This window comes from Schistocerca nitens, chromosome 9 (genome assembly GCF_023898315.1).
Source record: "Schistocerca nitens isolate TAMUIC-IGC-003100 chromosome 9, iqSchNite1.1, whole genome shotgun sequence".
Lineage (NCBI taxonomy): Eukaryota > Metazoa > Arthropoda > Insecta > Orthoptera > Acrididae > Schistocerca > Schistocerca nitens.
The window spans coordinates 89,151,194-89,160,936 of NC_064622.1; positions in this window are offsets into that span (position 1 = coordinate 89,151,194).

Below are 9,743 nucleotides of genomic sequence, written 5' to 3' on the forward strand. Positions count from 1 at the left end.
TTACAATTTGTACAGAAACCAGATGGCAGTTATAAGAGTCGAGGGACATGAAAGGGAAGCAGTGTTTGGGAAGGGAGTGAGACAGGGTTGTAGTCTCTCCCCGATGTTATTCAATCTGTATATTGAGCAGGCAGTAAAGGAAAGAAAAGAAAAATTCGGAGTAGGTATTAAAATCCATGGAGAAGAAATAAAAACTTTGAGGTTCGCCGAAGACATTGTAATTCTGTCAGAGACAGCAAAGGACTTGGAAGAGCAGTTGAACGGAATGGATAGTGTCTTGAAAGGAGGATATAAGATGAATATCAACAAAAGCAAAACGAGGATAATGGAATGTAGTCGAATTAAGTCGAGTGATGCTGAGGGAATTAGATTAGGAAATGAGACACTTAAAGTAGTAAAGGAGTTTTGCTATTTGGGGAGCAAAATAACTGATGATGGTCGAAGTAGAGAGGATATAAAATGTAGATTGGCAATGGCAAGGAAAGCGTTTCTGAAGAAGAGAAATTTGTTAACATCGAGTATATATTTAAGTGTCAGGAAGTCATTTGTGAAAGTATTTGTATGGAGTATAGCCATGTATGGAAGTGAAACATGGACGATAAGTAGTTTGGACAAGAAGAGAATGGAAGCTTTCGAAATGTGGTGCTACAGAAGAATACTGAAGATTAGATGGGTAGATCACATAACTAATGAGGAAGTATTGAATAGGATTGGGAGGAAGAGAAGTTTGTGTCACAACTTGACCAGAAGAAGGGATCGGTTGGTAGGACATGTTCTGAGGCATCAAGGGATCACCAATTTAGTATTGGAGGGCAGCGTGGAGGGTAAAAATCGTAGAGGGAGACCAAGGGATGAATACACTAAGCAGATTGAGAAGGATGTAGGTTGCAGTAGGTACTGGGAGATGAAGAAGCTTGCACAGGATAGAATAGCATGGAGAGCTGCATCAAACCAGTCTCAGGACTGTTGACTACAACAACAAACAACAATTCGGTCTAAGACCGCAGACAAACACTTACCGGCACAATGACATCGTTTATTTTTCAAACACCTTATCAAATGGTTCAAATGGCTCTGAGCACTATGGGACTCAACTGCTGAGGTCATTAGTCCCCTAGAACTTAGAACTAGTTAAACCTAACTAAACTAAGGACACCACAAACATCCATGCCCGAGGCAGGATTCGAACCTGCGACCGTAGTGGTCTTGCGGTTCCAGACTGCAGCGCCTTTAACCGCACGGCCACTTCGGCCGGCGTAAACACCTTATCATTGTCCTTGTGTCTTTAAACTATAAATTTTTGTAATTGTTCACATAAAACACTCTTTTTACGGATTTCACGGTAACACGACATTTTTGTACTTTTTCTACACTTGCAAAAAATATTATTATTACATGTTGGTTTCGGGATGCTATAAAAGAATATGTCTAATGTTTTGTATACGTCGCCATTGAAATAGAGCTAGCTTTTTCAGAATGAGGGTGCTTCCTATCTTTGAATAATTGATTGTTTCCATACGCACTTGAGTCTTGATTAGTAATATCCAAGTCTCTTCGACGGTACACAAGTGCCTGCCGCTATGACGCGTCGGATGTCAACAATTTCAGCGGATTACAATGTTTCTGTGGTGTTATTGTTATGTTTCTGTGGTGTTATTGTTATATCCCTTCCCCATAAACCATGGGCCTTGCCGTTGGTGGGGAGGCTTGCGTGCCTCGGCGATACAGATAGTTGTACCGTAGGTGCAACCACAACGGAGATGTATCTGTTGAGAGGCCAGACAAACGTGTGGTTCCTGAAGAGGGGCAGCAGGCTTTTCAGTAGTTGCAGGGGCAACAGGCTGGATGATTGACTGATCTGGCCTTGTACCACTGACCAAAACGGCCTTGCTGTGCTGGTACTGCGAACGGCTGAAATCAAGGGGAAACTACAGCCGTAATTTTTCCCGAGGGCATGCAGCTTTACTGTATGGTTATAGCATGGAGAGCTGCATCAAACCAGTCTCAGGACTGGAGACCACAACAACACAACATTGTTATATCCAGATTAAAAGAAACTGTGTCGTGTAATCACTCACTGAAAACGTCCCCCCCCCCCCTGCGCAACTACTAACTTCTTTGTTATTGTTGATGCCAACATTAAGTAGCAAACAACACTGTCTTTAATGACGTTGGCATGCGTAATTGAGTTTGAAACTGTCTTAAGATTTACAGAGGTAATATTTTACAAGATGAAGTGGGTAGCCGCTAGAAAACTGCATGTAGTATCAATTTGGATAAAATGCTAATTTACTCTTTTGTGATTCTTCAGTCTAATCTAGTGACACATCTGCAGTGATGATCTCTACCCAGAAAAAATTGGATCTGTGAATGTAACTACATATTTATGAAATTCAAATATCCAAAGAAGCAAAGAAAGTGAAGAGAGCGACGTTACGCACAAAGAGGTTATCTTATTGGAATAACAGAAGCATTGGACGTTGATGACATGCTGTATTAAGCACATTCTAGCCCCACTAAGGATGTCTGGTTAGATGCAAGAGCAGGCCTGTAGGCCTAAATCTTGTCAAGCGAAATAAATAAACAGTGAACTAGCTGCGGCTTATGTAACAGATTGAGCCTGGAATCGTGCGTAAATTACAGACCTAAATAGCGTAAAGCGCAAAACACGTAGTTGTTCACTGACTGTTCATTACCTTAATCATAGAGAATTCTTGGTCTATCCAGTTCCTGGTGACAATTTTGGAGACTGTTTCTCTTCATTTCCTCTACGGGCCTATCCTCACTCGTTGTTGATTCCATAGTACCACACAGACAAGATTAGACGGACAGACCGATGTGTAATGGCGCAGTTTAATTCATTTCCTGTTTAAAGCCTCGGTTAAGATTTAAAATTACCTCCGTGCAGTTGTTTTTAGAGAATTGTGCTATACGCTTAGCACTTACCACTTCTTTCTTCAAAGTGCCGTGGTCATCTCAGCGGCATTAAATGTCTGGGAACAAACATTATGTGATTTTATTCCAACATTCAACGGTTTTCCGAATTTTTGGATGCAGTGGCATGCCTGTTAAACGTCGTGCATACTAGAACGCTAACCTTAGAATGACGGAGGAAGAAAATTTTAGCCTTTTCACAATGACTGACATATCAGCATTCAGCTGAATTGCCGTGAGTAGCAAGTTTCGTGGTATGTTTATCCCAACACTCTGCAAGTTACTGCTTGGAGCAGGCCGCATTCTACGCGTGGCGACTGTTGTAGATAACCTCAGATAGCTTAGTTACGGAACCGCCGTGACTGCGGCAACACAACAGCCACGTCGTAGGAGGCTGATTCACTGCTGAACGCCGTCCCGTGGGCGTCTTTGTCTCACTTTCTGGATATCTGTTATTTACTAGATCGTATTTTTGTAACCGTAGCGACCGCTCGTGTTACGCCCATTATACCATCTCACTTGTCGAGTCTCATAGTCTTCTTTATATTCGACGCCTGGAGCAACGAAGTCTGTAAGTCTGTTTGTACACTGACGTAGACAATTAAGAATTATGGTACTATGTGTCAAATAAATCACGAAAAATTTCGTTTTAGTAACTATGAGCTCATACATACTTCAGTGAGCCAAATGAAATTAACATCAAACCTTAGCACGTTATGAGAATACATTTCCAGCTTTGTCAGATAATATTGTACTTCACATTAAAACTATAAACTGACAAATCACAATGTGTTTATAAATTAATTATACAAAAGTAGCCTCTAATTGTGAAAAAGATGAATAACTTAGAGAAATGTTTGATACAGCACTGAATGCAGTATTATTTACATGTGTTCAATTAGGCTACCTTTCGCAAAACGGAAAATGTCCCATCTGTAATAAGTTTCTGCCAAATACTCTGAGGCAAGTCTTGATGTATGGCGGAAACTACTTGCTATCTGCTGTCGCAGGTCGTCGATGTTTCCCGAGAGCGGAGGAGCAAACACTCTGTCTTTAATGTAACTACATACTCGGAAGTCAATTGGGGTTAAATCAAGGAGCCTGGTGGTCAGGGTTTTGTTCCATCACGTCCAATCCTAGTCGGCACATTCCTATGGAGATAAACGACAACTTCACAGTGATGATGTGGTGGTGCCCCATCTTGCTGAAAAATAAACTCTGTGCCTATATACTGTTGTAATTGAGGCATTTGATAATTTTCAAGCATGTCAAGACACGACATGCCTGTTACAGTTGACTCGACTGAAAAGAAAGTACTGTAAATCATTTTACTCCTTTCAGCACAAAAAACATTTCCCTTATGCAAGACCTGTATAGGTTCAACTAAGTGACGTGGTTTCTGCTCACTTCGTATCCGAACATTATACCGATTCACTTTACCGCAGGTATCGAAGATTACTTTGTCACTGAAAGCAATTTTGTTACTACAATCATGTTCAGTTTGCATTTCATTCAATATTTCTACACAAAATTCTGCTCGTTTTTTCCGTGCCACTTTTTCTTAAAGCTTGCCACTGCGCCAGTTTTTATGGCCCAAATGAAAGGCGTTTCTGTAATACATTGTGTAACACTAGGCGCATTCGGTTCGGTTCATCTCGTTGATTTACGCAGACTACGAATGTAAGACTGTCGAACTTGTTCAATTGCTGCGTCATAAACTGCTGCTGGCCGTCTGTGACGCGTCGTCCTCTGTGAAAGAAATAAGATGAAAACAATAATTGGATTTCGAACATGGTTAGCAAATACAAAACGCCGCGACCCTAGCCACTGTGTCACCCATTTCGGCTGTAATCATAATGCGCTAAATAGCATTTAAATTACGTCAAAAACTTTGATCGTTGTTCTCTCAGAAACACTCTAGTATCTGTGGGCAGGTCGAGACGCGTATTCTCTTGTATTTGACTCCTCTTCCACTGAGCGAAGTTTCTGGAAAGTCAGGTTATGCCACTTGTGTTTTCCTCGTAAATGGGGACTTGCATCCGTTTAGTACTTCGTGGCTGCAGTAGATCGGCCCGTCGCTGTATTCAGTGGGAACTTCACACCAAAGAGACCAAAGAGACCCAAGTGCCACAGCATTACCACCACCTTGCGAAATAAAGTAACTAAAGTGCAATTTGATGATCCACCAAATATTATAGAAGTCCACACTGTCTAGTTATAAAAGTCACTGCCCAAGAAACCATGCGAAACTGAAGGAATATTTCAATTGATCTATGAAAGTAGGAAGTACAAAAATTTTCTGTGAAACCCTGGACTAGAGAAATACAAGTCGCTGAGGAATGAAATAAATGGAAATTTCAGGGAAGCTAAAACGAAATGGCTGCAGGAAATATGTGAAGACATAGAAAAAGAAATGACTGTCGGAAGGACAGATTCAGCATACAGGAAAGTCAAATAAGGCAGAAGGGCTAGATAACATTCCATCAGAATTTCTAAAATCATTTGCAAAAGTGGCAACAAAACGACTATTCACGTTGGTCTGAAGAGAGTATGAGACTGGCGACATATCATCTAACCTTTGGAAAAGCATCACACACACAATTCCGAAGATGGCAGAATTATCGCAAATCACCGTAACAGCTCATGCATCTAAGTTATTTACAAGAATAATATAGAGAAGAATGGAGAAAAAAGTTGAGGATGCGCTAGATGACGATCACTTTGGCTTCAGGAAAGGTAAAGGCTCGAGGGAGGCAATTCTGACGTTGAGGTCAATAATGGAAGGAAGACTAAAGAAAAATCAAGACACGTTTATAGGATTTGTCGATCTCGGAAAAGAGTTCGATAATGTAAAATGGTTCCAGATGTCCGAAATTCTGAAAAAAGTAGGAGTAAGCTATAGGGAGAGACAGGTCTTATACAATATGTACAACAGCTAAGAGGGAATAATAAGAGTGGACGACAAAGAACGAAGTGTTCGTATTAAAAAGGTTCTAAGACAAGGATGTAGCCTTTCGACCCCACTATTCAATATGTAAATTGAGTAAGCAATATGGAAATAAAAGACAGATTCAGGAGTGGAATTAAAATTCAAGGTGAAAGGATATCATTGATACGAGATATCAATGATACTATTCGCTGATGACATTGCTATCCTGACTGAAAGTGAAGAAGAATTACATGATCTGCTAAACGGAATGAACAGTCTAATGATTGTAGAGTATGGATTGAAAGTAAATCGAAGAAAGACGAAGGTAATTAGAAACGAGAACAGCGAGAAACTTAACAACAGGATTGATGGTCACGAAGTAGATGAAGTTAAGGAATTTTGCTACATAGGCACTAAAATAACCAATGACGGACGGAGCAAGGAGCACATAAAAAGCAGACTAGGAATGGCAAAAAGGGCATTTCTGGCTAAGAGCTGTCTATCAAATATCGGCCTTAATTTGAGGAAGAAATTTCTGAGGATGTACGTCTGGAGTACAGCATTGTATGGTAGTGAAACATGGACTGTGGGAAAACCGGAACAGAAGAGAATCGAAGCATTTGAGATGTGGTGCTATAGACGATTGTTGAAAATTAGGTGGACTGATAAGGTAAGGAATGAGGAGGTTCTACGCAGAATCGGAGAGGAAAGGAATATGTGGAAAATACTGATAAGGAGAAGGGACAGGATGATAGGACATCTGCTAAGACATGAGGGAATGTCTTCCATGGTACTAGAGGGAGCTGTAGAGGGCAAAAACTGTAGAGGAAGACAGAGATTGGAATACATCCAGCAAATAACTGAGGACGTCGGTTGCAAGTGCTTCTCTGAGATGAAGAGGTTAGCACAGGAGAGGAATTCGTGGCGGGCCGTATTAAACCAGTCAGACGCCTGATGAAAGCAAACAACAGATACTAATAGACTTACATTTCTGTTTTTTGTGACACGAATGTCTAAGCTTTTAGTTCATATTGGAAAAATGGAGACCAAATGAAACAGAGGCTGGACAACGATTTAACAGTTGGCGAAGACTCACTCTTCTCCGAACCAACAAGACCAATGATAACAGCAAATATTTACCAATCGGCGCATTTCAGTTGTAAAGCAAGAATGTTTTCTTTCCATAATCAACTTATGTCTGAACTCCCGTTTCCCAGTTTTACATCCTACTTTTTCTTCGATCGAGAAACACGAGGGACATCCTAATCTTATAAACGTGCACGATCTTAGAAATAAGATTATTACCGCTGGGCCATTTTGATCAAAGAAGGTTTTCGATATGGCAAAACACAGGTTCTTTGACAGAGCGTCAACCGGGAGGACTGGTATTAGACATCACAGCTGCGTGTCACAAAAAAATATCCGGACGCCAGTTTATGAAAGAAACTTATGGTGACCTCCTACAAAGGGAGCTGGATTATATTCAGGAACGAAGAATCACTGTCCTTCTAGTGAGACCACCAGTACTGCCGTGTTTGCGATCAGCAGTACTCTTGAATGATACAAAGAACAAGAACAGTCTAATGAGCACCATGGATTGAGAGTAAACACAACAAAGACGCAAAAACACATGGAATGAGGACTACAAAAATTCAGAATAGCGATGAACTTAACACGAAAACTGGCCGTCACGATGTAGACGAAGTTAGAGTATCCTGCTACTTTGGAAGCAAAATAACACATAACGGCTAAAGCAAGGAGGAAATAAAAAACAGAGCACCACAATAAAAGATGGCACTAATAGCATAAAAGCTCTAATTAAGTCCAGCATCGGCCTTAAGATGTGGAGGAAATTTCTGAGAACGCACGTTTGGAAGACCTCATTGCGTAGCGCTTAATCAAGTTCTATGGAAACCCTGGAAAAGTTGAAGAGCGAAGCGTTTGACATGTTTGACAATAAAAGGATGTCGAAAATAATGTAGACGATAAGGAAACGAGGAGTTCTTAGCGTAATCGACAAAGAAAGATATATTTGGAAAACACTAACAAGAAGTACGGACAGGATGATAGGACATACGTTAAGACATCAGGGAGTGACTTCCCTGGTACTAGAGGAAGCTGCAGTGGATAGAAAGCTGTAGGCGAAGATTGAGATAGGAATAGCAAGGATGTTAATTTGAGTATTCTCAGAGACAGTAATTGCACTTCGATCCACAGCTCCATGACGAGCATGCTGTGCACACTTCAAGGAGACAACAGCCGTGTCCACAGACCTTCAGCACGGCGAGTGACCTGGTAAAGCTGCCGCCCTTCTTCTTTACTTTTATTTTGAGTCACCATTTATTTGGTTGGTTTGATGCGGCCCGTCACAAATTCCTCTCCCGTGCCAACCGTTTCATCTCAGAGTAGTAATTGCAAACTACCTCATTAATTATTTGATTGATGACGATGTTTTTGCCCTCTATAGTGCCCTCTAGTATCATAGAAGTTATTCTCTGATGTCTTAACAGATCTTTTATCACTCTGCTCCTTCTTTTTGTTAGTGTTTTCCCTATGTTTGTTTCCTTCCCGGTTCTCCAGAGAACCTCAACAATATTCTGCAGCGCCACGTCTTAAACGCTTAGATTTCCTTCTGCTCCAATTTTGTCACAGTCTCATTACCATACAAACATGTGCTCCAAACGTACATTCTCAGAAATTTCTTCCTCAGATTAAGATTTCTCTTGGCCAGGAATATTTTTTTTTTTTTTTTGCTGCCAAGGTAGCAGAATTCGTTAACTTCGTCTTCTTCGTGCTTCGAAATTCTGAGGTTATGTTGCTCGATGTTCTCATTTCTGATATTTCGTTTTACTTTCGTCTTTCTTCGATTTATTCCCAATCCATATTACATAATCATTGTAGTGTTCATTCCATTCAACGCATTCTGTAATTCAACACATTCTCTAATTTTTCTTCACTTTAATTGAGGACAGCTGTGTCATCAGCGAATCTTATCACTGATATTCTTTACCCGTAATTTTAATAAGCCTCTTGGAACTTCCTTTTATTTTCCTCTTTCCTTCTCGATTGAACAGAAAGGACGAAAGACTACATTCCTGCCTTACAACCTATTCACCAGAGCACTTCGTTCTTCCTCTTCCACTCTTATCATTCTCTCTAGGTTCTTGTACATATTGTACGTCACCTGCTTTTACCTACAGCTTACCCCTATTTTCTGAGAACTTAAAGCATATTGTTCCATTTCACATTGTCTAGCGCTTTTTCCAGATCGAGAAATCCTTTGACAGTACTTCGATTTTTCTTCAGTTTTGCTTCCATTATTAACCGCAATGCCAGAAATGTCTTCACTTTCCTAAAGCGAAACCTGCCGTCATCTAATTTATTTTCAGTTTCCTTTTTCTTTCAGCTGTATATTACTCTTGTCTGCTTCTTGGATACGTTGTTGTTATTGTGGTTTTCAGTCCAGAGACTGGTTTGATGCAGCTCTCCATGCTACTCTATCCTGTGCAAGCTTCTTCATCTCCCAGTACCTACAGCAACCTACATTCTTCTGAATGTGTTTAGTGCATTCATCTTTTGGTCTCCCTCTACGATTTTACCCTCCACATTGCCCTCCAATACTAAACTGGTGATCCCTTGATGCCTCAGAATATGCCCTACCAACGGGTCCCTTCTTCTAGTCAAGTTGTGCCACAAATTTTTCTTCTCTCCAATTCTATTCAGTAGCTCGTCATTAGTTATGATCTACCCATCTAATCTTCAGCATTCTTCTGTAGCACCACATTTCGAAAGCTTCTATTCTCTTCTTTTCTAAACTATTTATCGTCAACATTTCACTTTCGTACATGGCTACACTCCACACAAATACTTTCAGAAACGA